The sequence below is a fragment of the Ixodes scapularis genome, unplaced genomic scaffold (genome assembly GCF_016920785.2).
Source record: "Ixodes scapularis isolate PalLabHiFi unplaced genomic scaffold, ASM1692078v2 PGA_scaffold12__126_contigs__length_90152505, whole genome shotgun sequence".
Classification (NCBI taxonomy): domain Eukaryota; kingdom Metazoa; phylum Arthropoda; class Arachnida; order Ixodida; family Ixodidae; genus Ixodes; species Ixodes scapularis.
The window spans coordinates 116,397-129,827 of record NW_024609838.1 but is presented as its reverse complement, the minus strand read 5'-3'; the positions used below and the strand labels follow the sequence as shown (position 1 = coordinate 129,827).

At 42.4% G+C, this 13,431-nt stretch overlaps 1 protein-coding gene across 1 annotated transcript in view; it reads left to right on the top strand.

The window, feature by feature from the left end:
* Positions 1 to 13,431, top strand: part of LOC121835319 — a 162,354-nt gene that overhangs the window by 38,346 nt on the left and 110,577 nt on the right. The gene's annotated exons all lie outside the window — the stretch shown is intronic.

The window sequence follows — 13,431 nt, the reverse complement described above, 5'->3', positions numbered from 1 at the left end:
GGTTTGCGGAGCCCGGAGAAGACGTCCGTTCTCGTCGGAGGTTCGCAGCATTCTCCCAAATATAAATTGAATGACGCACAATGACATTCATTTTATATAAAATTGGAAGCAGAATACTGGACCTCTTAAATAAGGCGTTTCTGTCAAAATGCTGCGAGGTTTGACGGATGTATCACGGTATTCGAGACTATTTCCCCCGAATAGTGGGTGAACCGAAAACGTCCGTACAAAGAAAAGTCCGTGTACCGAAATGGCCAAAACCAAGATGTCCGTGCATCACAAAGTGCACACCGAAAGGCTTGAACCAATCCGAGCGAGACCTCTCTGGGAGAACAGTCCAACGCTGCGTAGTCCTGTGTGCCTCATTTCGACACGCTGATTGGTTCACTTGAGCCGTAACCTTCGCGGCTGGTTCAGAGCAGGGTGTTGAATCGGAACCATAACCGAACCGTTATTTTTAGCCGAACCGGAACTGAACAGAACCGAAATCTTCGCCGCCATCTTGGATCTGAACCGGAACAAAATATAACGATAACCAAATCTAAACGGTTTACGTTTTTCTTTTCTTCCCTTTTTTGTTAGTATATATCACGAAATGAATATTTGAGAATAAAAACTGGCAGCTGTGATTCTATATATTGACCAAATCGTCATATACAAGATTGCAATGTGTTTGGAATCGGGGGTTCTCGTGGCGCTTTTGTATTGGCACGAGTCACTGAATGATCCCATTCAGTCCGCTTACCGAAAGTGAATCCCGCAGAATCCAGTTCCGATTGGCTGGTTTAGCCCGTGGAGGAGGCTATCAGTCGACCATTTTGAGGATCCGCCCAAAAACAACAGAAAATGAAGGTAAAACGTTTCCGCGTTACCACGAGCACGGCGGGTACGCGCGGGTGGAGGTTTTAGGCATCAAAAAATGCGTTAATTTTCTCTAGTTTTTTTTTTTTTTTTGAATAGTTACGGATCTAACTTGGCTAAGAAGATCGCGGGCTCGTTTGCTCGCTCCGGTTGCGCTGTTGCTGAGTTTGGTAAGCCACTCGACTTCAATGTGTTTCGAGGCAAGAGAGACAGACGAGATAGCGAGGAGCAAGTCACTCACCGCTCGGAACGAAGGAAATAACTTCAATGAAAACAAAACAGTGTCTCCTTAGTCCAGGAAAGGGGTTAGAAGAGCTCGCACGAGAATGAATGCTTCACTGACTGTACGCGCTTCGCTTCGACCGCACAGGGCCGCGCCATATTTGGTATAGGTTGGAGCGCGACTGCTCCGCCCCGACTCGGTTCTGAAACAAAGCTTCGGTACTCTGGGAACATTCACTTACTCTAGGCACAATAATTAATCGTGTGTCACATGGTCGCTTGACGTGCATGGTGTCAAGTAGGGTGCCTGGAACGCGTCTTCGAGTGACTTGCACGACCAAAAAGTCCCTCAATGTCCGCCTGATGACGTCATACAATTTTCACGCTGTCACCGGTCGCGATTTTTTTAAATTCGTATAACCTTAAGGGCCTCTTGAGGGAGGCATTACATAAGGACAAGACAACAAAATACTACAAAAAAAAAAAAAAACTAAGAAAGGCTTTGAAAGCATCATTATATAAACATTATTCGAACATTTTAGAAATCAGCCGCGAAAAACATTTATGGTCACTGGTAGTTGCAAAGCTTGTGGGCAAGCTATACCAATCTGATATGCACAATGGAAGAGGTGAGTATTTGAATATGTTTGTTTTCGAAAAAATGGGTTCAACTTTACAGGAGTGGTCAAGACGAGAGGAAGTATGATGGGCAGGGGAAATAAAGGTTTGGGGAGACCACGGGTTCTAGTACAATCTCTGCATGAAAGAGAGCCGATCTATTTTTCTAGGAGTGTCAAGAGTTTGTAGGGGATACGGGTCGATACAGGCGTTCTCGGCGTCTTCTGTAAAGGTATTGGCTTTATTATTGGTAATCTGTGTAGGAAAGACCCCGACAGCAAGAAGCTTGAGAATGCTGAAAATAACCTGAGACTGTGGTCAAAGACGGGAAACTTCGAGGAAATTTCAGATGTCCTTCTGTGTCCTTTTTTCTTCCACGACGTTTCCCGTCTTACCACAGTCTCAGGTAATTTTAATCTGTTTTATGTATTGATTTATATTACTAACCTTGTGACGCGTGATGGTTAGGAAGAACTTTAAAAGGCCTCTGACACGCCCAAAAAAAATTTTTTTTTCATGCTAGGCGTTGAAATGACATGTCAGGACGTTACAAAAAAATTTTTCACTATAGAGTTGCGTAGTTTTTTTTTTAATAAAAAATAGAAATACGAGGCCCAATTCGAAATTCCCGCCAGTGCACTGTGACGTAACAGTGTACCGCAAGCCTGGTGTCGGGGCAGTCAGAAGGGATCGCATCTCCCTACGTCACTAAAAGTGGGTTTGCAGGAAGTCACGCGAGTTTCACTCCTCGTGCTCTCCGCGACCGTGCCTGAGACTCTTTTTGTGTGTGTTTCTGCTCTTTGTACGAGCGATTGTAGAAAACGAAGTTTCAGTTCCACTAGCTCTTTATCGCTGCACCGTTGGTTAGTTTGCGTGCTGTAGATGTTGAGGACGAAGAGTCAGTGGATCGACGTGATGGAGGTCAATGATGAAAGCGTTGCGAGTACAAGCCAGTGTACGAGTGCATGCTGTCAGTCCGATGATACAGAGCTATACTGGGCACAAAAAAACTATCAAGTTTTGAAAAAAAAATTAGAACTCTCGCAGAAATTAGGATTGCTAGCGTACGACACGCCCAATTGCATTGCTGAAGGTTCGGACACCGAGGTAGTCGAATCATTGTATACTCTCCAGGCTGAAGATACCTACCGTCTCTCAAAAATGCATGCAGTGTGATCTCTTCTTCAGTTACTGAAATACCGGGACAGTCCCTCACACAGCACCTTCTAGGCATTGTAGTTGATCACGTCAATTCACTGACTCCTCTTCTTCTACCTTTACAGCAACATTAAGCGATGAAAAGCAAATAAAAGAAACCTTGTCTGCTTGGATCGCTCGTAGTGGTGTGGAGAATAACAAAAATATTTAAAAAAAAATATTACACGCGCTCGCGGCAAGCACGAGGAGGGATACAACTCACGTGACTTCCGGCGATGCCTCCCTTCTGACCGCCCAGACACCTTGCGGTACACTGTTACGTCACAGTGCACTGGCGGGAACTTTGAATTGGGCCTCGTATTTCTATTTTTTATTAAAAAAAACTTCGCACCTCTATAGTGAAACAATTTTAACAAAAAGGATGTTCCACAGGAAGTCATAAGGCAGGACTTTGAGCTTCTCACCAGATATCACGAGTATGCCAGTTTTTATACAGACGGGACAAAAAAGACTCGGTAGTAGGCTGTGCTATGGTGAGACGATCGGTAAAGCAGGTGAAGAGAATAAATTCAAAAGCCTCTATACTAACAGCAGAGCTTTATGGTTTGCTGCTGGCTGTTGATTACATAACCAAAAAACGACTTTCTCATTCTGTAATCTACACCGACTCTAAGCTCTCTGAAGGCAGTCGCATCGATGAACCGTGTAAAAAACCCACTGGTTTTCGAGTTAAAGTACAAGATTACCCTGGCTGCAAAGAAAAATCTTGACATAGTCTTATGCTGGGTTCCTAGCCATCTTGGCATTCCTGGAAATGAAGCAGCTGATTTTGCAGCCAGCTCTGCTAATGATAGAGAAATTGACACACACCAAATACCCTACAAAGATTACCACAACTCTCTGAAACGTTGCATCAAAGCAAAGTGGCAGCTGCAGTGGAACAGCGAGACCGCCAATGAAATACACGCGATCAAACCTCTTCTAGGCGAGTGGGAGAGTGCCCGACATCGGGAGCGCTTTTATGAAGTCATACTCTGTAGGTTACGAATCGGTCATACTCGTCTCACACATGGACACCTCTTGAGCGGGGAGGATGCCCCTGAATGTGTGCACTGTAACCTACCTCTAAGTATTATGCACATACTCATTGAATGCCCTGTGTATGACCAATGCCGATATAAACACTTCTCTCTGCTTTATAAAGAACACATTCCACTACACCTTGCCCTACTACTAGGTGACGAACCGCTCATTCCATACAGTTGTTTTTAATTTCCTCACAGATATCGGCCTTCTACACCGACTGTGATTTTACTTTCTATCCTAAATTCATTGTCATATTCTTTACACTTATACACATTCATGTTCATGGTTTTATCATATATTACGCTACTATAGCTCTTTCCTCTTCTTAAACCCGAATTACAATAGTCTAAGCTTGGCGCAATATAGCCTTAGTTGCTGATGCGCCATAAACCCCCAATCAACCAACCAACCTTGAATAACTGCACTCACTACCTTGAGACGCGCATCGCTACAGCATGAGTTACGCCCAACGCGGCCGACGGCACAGCAGTGCCCGGTGACTGCCATAGACCCAATGGAGTCGATTTCTGGGCAAACTGGGCGCTCAGCAGCGCTTCCGTGGTCGGAGGCGCTCATTACTGCAACGAATCGAAGCCTCATTGCTCTATTAATAGATTGCGAAACTAAAATAAGCAGCGATAATTATGTTCATAAAATAAAGCTCTAACGTTTTAATAATTACTTTTGACGCCGTCGTGCTAGCTTTAGCGGCTTCCTAGCCGTTTGCAAAGACGAATCCGCTCAAAATCCAACATGGCGCAGCCCCTCTTCGGTGCCCTGCCGCTGCTCCCTGCCGCAGTATCGCCGGTACCGCGGTAGGTTTTGTTTGGAAATTTACGGTTCGCGCGTGCCATGCCACTTGTTATGGCAAAATATTTTAAGTTCTGCTTGCCTACCTTGTGTCCAGCAGTTGACAGTCCGTTACTTGTCGTCGGCATCTTCCAGGGAATCGAAACAAATTCAGCATTTTTCGCACTCGTTGACGCATTTATTCAGTCATTTGCATGACAAGGAAAAACAATTTACACTGTTACTTTAAACAAAACGTTGCTATGCGGAAAAAATTATTAATGCCCGTAGTATCTACGTTAGCAAGAGGTGCTACAGTGAATACACAATGTGCGACACTGTTAGCGCGAACATGACATAGCTTTTTCACTTTGAAAGGCTATCGGCGCACGCCAACTATTACTGCCTTAGTTCGGAAAGCGACTGTTTAAAGTTTTGTAAATCTTAGATGCAACTATGGCGCGAGCATATCTGTCTTCGCGATTGAAAAACACAATAGTCATGTCTCGCTAACATGGTCGATCTTTTCGGTCACGCCGCTATGTAGGTCATATTTTCGGGGACTGATATGTGTCCCCATACAATACTAACTCGTCACGTTAAATAAAGAAACCCGAGGTACGTACTATGGACAGTTAGTTAGCTTGGGAACGAAATGGATAAATACATGTTTTTATCTTTTTATTGTGGTCTCTGAATACAAACGCAAAAAAAGGGGGGGGGGGGTGGAATATATTAGTGAGGCAAAAACGAATAGTAAAGCTCTTCGGTTACGGAATTTACTCTGAGCTGCACCATTGTCAGATATGACAATGGTGACTCAATGGTTACAATTTTCAGGGGTTTCCAGCCTGAATCACTCGCAGTTCTTTCTCTTTCCCAGTTGCAGATGACAAAAATGAACAACATACCACCTTCATTGTTTATTCTTTGTGATCTTGGCAGTGATTCAAGATTATGGATGACCAACGTTATGGGCAATTGTTTTGGAAACTGGAGATGCCCATAATAAAGAGAAAATGTTGTAACAGCAAACAGAAATGTCTGTTTCCGTGGCATGAAAATACAATAATCATAATTTCTGATATGTGTTACATAGAAGCAAACCCAGTGTGAAATAAATATGCAGCCTTGCCGGAGATTTGTATGCAAACAGCCCTATCAGTGAAGTATGTAAGATATTTAAATATTTATTGGTTGTGGAATCTAAAATACCAACCTGAATGTATATTACGATAAAACATCAATTCTTCAACCTGTGTAATAAGACAATAATGCAAAATTTTAGTGGGTCAGATATTGTCCACCAAAACTTGAGATCCTAAAGAGTGAAACTCTTCAAGTACGTTGTTTGAATTCTAGCTGCCAGAGGTCCTGGAATCACTGATTCGAAGCAACAGATATTTCTCCCCTCACCCTCCCACCCAAAAAAACTGCCTAGAGGTTGTTGGCCACCAGCAGGCTAACAACGTGTCTAAACAAAGTGGATGCTCAGAGGCTTCTGTTAGTCTATGATCTTGCGTCATAAAAATTGTGCAAGGAGCAACCTGCTGACGCAGTGGACAACATTGTCTCTCGAGGGTCTCAAGAAGCACAGCCAAAAGATTTCATGCCTAGTTGAAAGCTCGTGTCATTCTGACTGGTCCACGCGAATAGACAGTTAACACAATGAATTGTAATTCGAGCAAACTTATTCGTTGTTTACTTACAGACCTGAACCAAAATCTTTAGAGACTTAATAATGTGTAGACCTAGCTCTCTGTAGACCACTTTGGTGTTTCTCATTTCTCTTGGCCTCTTGATGAGCTTCCGATACCTATCGCTTGCACCGTCAAGTTGAACCAGGTTTTCTTGGTGTGGCCACCGAGATCCTATGATGCCCATGGGATGGACCAGCCACTTCATTGTTCTTTCTCATTTTTGCTGTATGTGTGTTTTCTATCCTCTCATGATCTGCACAGGACAATGTAAGAACCCATTAGTTTGTCTCGTCATAACATATACACTTGCAGAAGAGCAATAGGGCTATGAAACATTGCATATAGGGCTGCTCTATACTATCCTTTTGTTTTTGTTATAATCCTCTTTATCCCAGCCACTCTTGTTTTACATTACAGTTGATCGTAGATTAGACTATAGATCACTACGGCAGAACCTAGCATGCTGATGGTTACATAATCAGCTTGATATCTTGGCCAGCAATCAAGTGCACTTCACAAAAAAGTTACCACGGACACTACCTTTTGTCTATTGGGGTTCCCTGTCCCTGAGGCTTCTTGGAGTGATTTTCATGCCTTGAGAATCTGTATGGTACACAGAAAAAGAACACATAATGAAAATGATGCATATTTTATATGCACAAACGAAAAAAAAAAACCTAACGCGAGTTTTAATTGTTTCGAGGGGAGTGCGTTGGGAGGTGTAAAAAGACTGATAGCACCTCTCGCGATCAAGCTCTGCTGTCTGCATTCCGCCCTTTTATGCGTAAATCTCAAGATTTTAAAAGTATCTTTAAAAATTAAATTATTTTACTATCCAGCTTTCTATTTACTTCTGAAAGAAATAAAACGTGGCAAAGCTAGTCGCAGGGCTGTAAAAGAATCTAGAGGAGATACATTAACAAAAACGGGAAGATATAAGATAAACTTTGAAATATAAAACTGGGTGAAGCATATTTGTATATAGACTACAATTTACTCGACGGGGATCTACACTGCTGTGCACGAAATTGACGAGGTAGAAGAGGTGATATTTCGCCAACAGTAGTCTACAGATCATAAAATATTTGCAGACGGTCTTCATCTACAAAACCACGTGCGAACGCTCGCCGAAATGTGCGCGTCGCAATGAAATCACGGTGACGTTTTGTTAATTTTAAAAATGAAATGATATATTCAATTACCTAAAAGAGTACAAAACCCTCAAATGGTGCTATTCGTGGCTGGAAGATCAGTTTAGGAAAAGTTTCAATTGGGGTGAAAACTTTCAAACTCACCGTCGTCATTTGGGATCCGAACGAACAGGTGGTTCTTGTCCCCGACGCTGCTTGGGCACGAATGAGGTGGTTCAAAGACACGAAAATCTTTCCACTTGCCCGAAGTGCGCGCAATGCGATGATCGAGGCGCCGACGCTTGACGCACCAAAGGCGAGCGTAAGCGCGAAAGCACCGAGCAGACCCACGGACGCCTCCACAACGGTCCACCGGTTTCAGAACGCGCAGAGTGCAAGCGCGCATGCGCACAGGCAGTGGTTTCGTTTTAGAAACGCAAAAAAAAAGAAAAAAAAGCAAAGTTTCGAGAGTGTGATGTTGACATGAACTTTAAAAGAAATGTTATATTTTTAGGAATACGTAATTTGTATTTAGTGAAATAATGTGCAGTCATAACTACAGTTGAATGAAGTTTGATTCATTATTGTTTTGTTTAGTTTTTAGTAATGAGTGCCTCCGACCACGCGAACGCTGCTGTACACCTCTATGGTGGCGCCATCCGTGTTGCGGCCGCGCAGCTTGCTCTGTGTCCGGAGGTTGCCGACGTTCTTCACGTCACCGCAGCAACAACAGTTTTTCCCGAATCCCTTTCCTTCACCATCACGCTAATCTCGACGCGTTAAAAGCCTCCAATTGCCGATTTCGTGTAGGCAGTGCAGGTTTTCTTTTGTATTTATGCACGTAACCGGGTGACATATGTACAAGGCAACGACGGAAACGGCATCGACCTTTTAAAAACAGTATACATCAAATATCCAAATGTAAAAAAAAAGAAAAAACGTGGAGGGGAAAAGGTAGCAGGCTGTGAAAGCGGGAAAAACGTTGAAAGCGCTAAAGCTCCAAGGAACAGACCAGCGCAAATGCTACGAGACGTCCCAGCTAATCAAGCGTCGAGTGAGCATCACGTGACCCCAAGCTGCACCTGTCGCCACGCCCAACGGGTGGGTCACGTGATATTCTTTTTTACTGCTATTGAGGCTCGTAGTTGTAGTGAGGGTTTCCCGGCAGTCTTTGTTTCCTTTGCTCCTTTTTGCGTCGGCTTTACGGCACTTTCACAGGCGGCCGGTACACACTCCTTTTCGTTTAGCTGAGATAGTCCGAAACATCTGTGTACAATGCGGTGAGCGTCACAAGAATGTCCTCCTCCACCTTCCTTCCTCCATGTGGGGAAGAGCGAGGGGCGGTCGGATCCTCCTGTGCGAACGACTGCAGCGCCGCCGCGTACATCCGGGACCTTTCCGTGTCGGCGCCTGATCCCACTACTCCTTTCTAGTACGCGCCGCCTTTTCCACCGGTTGGTGGCGGGTATGTCGACGGGTCATTTCTTATTTCCGTACTTCATAAACAGCAATTGTTTTGTTTTCTGATCTAAAATACGGAACAAAAATTACTTTTATGAATAATTGGAACGGTTCGCACTACTTATATTTTGTATTTCGACTAAAAAGAAGCTTTTAGCGGCTTTGACCAGTAGTAAGCCCAGGACCAAAGACGTCGCATATCGCGCGTTTTCTCTACCGCGGGTCGTCCGCGTCGATGGAGGCGGTTTCCGCATTGTACGGTTAAAATATGAAGCAGTGATATTTAGTTACTCTCTCCATGCCCGCTGGCTTGCCTGAACCCCAAGAGACGTGGAAACCCCACAAAAGGTAGACGTTTCATTGCAGTGCCTCTTTAATGTATCATGTATCATGTTTTTGTAAAAAATCGTGATCCCGCTCTATTGGATGACTTCAAAAAGTTTAGAAACAAATTGAAATCCGACCTCAAAAAAGCAAAGTGTGATTATTATCAAAATAAATTTCTGCATATTCACAATGACCACAAGAAAGTGTGGGAGACGATTAACTATCTAACGAGCAGAAAGCAAACACGCAGCAGCGTGAAGGAAATGTTGATAAATAACAAAACTATTGTCGGTACAGAACTTGCTGACGAAATGAATCGGCACTTTACTAGCATAGGCACGTGCACTGGAAAATATGCAAACTCAGATAACTCCATGTTGGCAGGAAATCAAATGGAATCTATCATGCTTTTTCCAACGACACCAACTGAGATTGATAAGATAATATGTAGTCTAAAAAATGATGTTGCAGCTGGGGACGATGAAATAAAAGTGCTACCAATTAAGTACACCGCGAACATAATAGGTCCTATATTATCCCACATAATAAATATGATGCTTGAATGCGGTAATTTTCCTGATGAATTAAAAATCGCGAAAGTGACTCCTGTCTACAAGGGTGGTGGAGAGACCTTGATTAATAATTATAGGCCCATTTCAGTACTCCCGGTTTTTTCCAAGGTTTTCGAGCGTGTAATCAACGACAGGATAACAGCTTTTTTTAAAAAATATCATATAATAACTCCTGCTCAGTATGGTTTTCAGAAGGAAAAGTCTGCAGAATCAGCGCTAATCGACATAAAAGATAAAATTGCGGAAAACATTGAAAACAAATTGGTCACACTGGGATTGTTTTTGGATTTAAAAAAGGCGTTCGACACTGTGCAACATGATATTTTACTTACAAAACTTAATGTATATGGTATACGAGGAATAGCGCTAAAATTAATTAAAAGCTATCTAAATGAACGCTACCAATATGTATGCCTAAATAATGGATCATCCAGCAAAATGAAAATAAAACATGGCGTTCCCCAAGGCTCTATACTAGGGCCTCTGCTATTCCTTGTCTACATAAACGATATAACGGAAATACCTGGCTCCCCTCAGTTAATAATGTACGCCGACGACACAAATGTATTTTTTGCTGGTGAGACGAAACAGGTCGTAGAAAAATTAGCCAATGATTATCTATTAAAACTCTCAAAATGGTTAGAAACAAATCGCTTAGCTTTAAATACCAGTAAAACAAAATATGTTATTTTTAAGCCGATAAACAAACGCGATCACAGTACTATCAACATAACATTTGAAGGTACGTTGCTCGAGCAAGCTACAGAGCAAAAATTTTTGGGGGTGTGGTTTACTGAGGACCTCTCTTGGTCAACCCATGTTAAAATGCTCAAGGCTGAACTGTCCCGAGTTACTGGAAGCATATACAAAGTGCACAGTTTACTACCGACTTGGCTTAAACAAACATTATACTACTCTCTATTTTACTCAAAAATGAGCTATGGCATCTTGGTGTGGGGAACTACGACAGAAACTAATTACAACAAACTAATTATCTTGCAGAAAAAAATCTTGCGTATGTATGAAAATTATAAAGGAGACAGAAGAAATTTAAGCACGCAACCACTTTTTAATAAATATAATATGCTAAAAGCAGATCAAGTATTTTATTTCAAATTATTACAATTCATACACAGAAATAAGCTCCACACTACGCCAACATACAATCTGAGCACGTACAATATTCGAGACCCAATAAGGAAGATGCCGGCAATAAGAACTAACTATGGCCGACAAAGGCTGAATTTCCAGATAAATAAAACTTTGAATAGAAAAGATATGTCTCTGGATTTCCACCAACCCTTTAATAGCTTTAAATGTTCTTGTAGAAGGATGCTCGTGACAAGTGAAATTGCTTTTTCATCTTTGTTAGTGCCGTAAACTTCATGAGTGTTATAAATGTCTTTAATTTTTGTGCATATTTCCATTCCTTGTTTCTTGATGTTTAAGTATGAGAGAAAAACCTTTTATTGATTTTTTATTAATACCACTGTGCTGTGGCAAATTTTAATGTGATGTATTGTATACTTGTATTTTTTTGCAGTCTACAACGGAAGCATGTCTTTGTTCCTGGTCATTTTCAATGATCAGTGTCTTTTTATTATTTTTTTTATTTTTCATGGTATAAGAAATGCTAATTTTGTTATATATTTTTATAATGTTGCACAAATGCTTCTCTCTATTTTTATATCGGTTTTGGCAAATGGCGCATTTTGTTTTGTTTTTCTGATGCATTTTCCACCGTGTTTTTTTGTATTGCACTGCTGAACTGTACGGGGGGGGGGCAGAGGCTCTGTCAGGCACCAGGCCTTTATCTCTGCCCCCCACGCGGATTTTTCCGCGAAACAAATAAAGGAAAAAAAAAAAAAAATAGAGTATTCGTCCGACTAGGTTTCTTCCTGTGCAGAGGATTAAATGTCATTGAGCTCTAACCTCACATACTCCGTGTCAGAGATGTCCTAAAATCCCCTGAGCTTGTGAGGAGCCGAGGGGAATTTGTGACCGGCCGACAGAATATCTCTTGTTTTGTCAGAGCGACCAGGCCTCTGTGGCAGAAGCTGCGCGCGGTTCTTTACTAATTAAAGGAATTCAGAAATAACCGAAACAACTATATTACATCAACTGGATAACAGGATCTTGTTCGTTCGAGTTCCTTTGTTTGACTGACGCACACTCATCTCCCCACACACACATACACTCGCCTGAGCCGTCCGGTCCCGAAACCTGTCTCCCCACTTCCCCCCGGCTCCTCCTCAGCGGGCCCCCTCCGCCGCCAGAGCGCCTGGCTCGCAGCTGCAAGTCATCAAAGGGGGGCCCGCCGACCGGGAAGAAACAGGGCTCACCCGCGGGCCGTCGAAGCCTAAATCGCTGCGAAGGTCCCGATGGCTGCGTTTAAGTGGGGTCTCCCCCTAAGGTACGTTGTTTGCGTATTGAGGAACAGCCTCCCCTTTGTCCCCGTGCTTTTAGGAAGGTACCGCAGTTAACAGCAATTAGGTGGGCGCCTTTTTAAAAAAGATTTATATGCTTTTTGTTTGATGAGTGTCCGAAGGTCGCCAGCACATTCGAAAAAGGAAAGACTCCAGCAACTCCGACCCCGTTGTGCAAATGCTCGCTTGGAATTTCTGTACTGCCTCCTCCTCGTTTTTTCCTTCTTGCAGCTCTATAACATACTCGGTTTTCTCCAGCGTTAATGATCTCGTGCAAATACACCTTTATGCACATTTACGAGGCCATTAAAAGCCTTTTAGCTGCACCGCAGTTTCTTTAGAGCCCACTACCCATACAGGCACTGTAGTAGAATGACTCGTCTTCCTTTTTTCTAAAGGGCCACTAAACCAATGTCTGCGATAGTCTATTTACGGTCATAAATGGGCGTGTCTGCAAATAGTGCACAAGGAATCTATTTCTGATGGCGATTCAAGTAGTGATAGCAATGATAGATTGAGTTATTACTATAGTGTATCAGAGAAAGTGGTTAAGTGTTTTTTTAATTTTTTAAGAGACAGTTGTTGGCGAACAGATTAGTCCAGGCTCCTTTGTTTTGTGTAATTTGCTTCATAATTACTGGGTCAACTTGACTGTCAAACTATATCTTTGATCTGTCATCATCATCATCATCAATGTTTATTCACGTAAAGATGTACAAAGAAATGTCTGATTAGTCATCTGGATCCATAGCCTACATGGCTAGTAATGGATCCATTAAAAAAACATTCACATTTAAAACAATCCTATAGGCATTCACACAATCTATACATAGCTGCACAAATAATATAACTACTAGTACGGAGTTAACAGGGTGAGTTGTACACTTCAGATGAAATAAATCGTTTTAATGAGAGTACAAAATTTGTTGCTAGTTTTATATTACATGAAATGTTATTCCATATCTTCGCACCAATGAACGATATTAAGCGGCGCCCGTAAGCATTGTAAGTTATCGGCAAATTAAGGTTATTATAATGTAGTTGTCGGGTTTCACGTTTTGGAAAATTGAATATAGAAGAG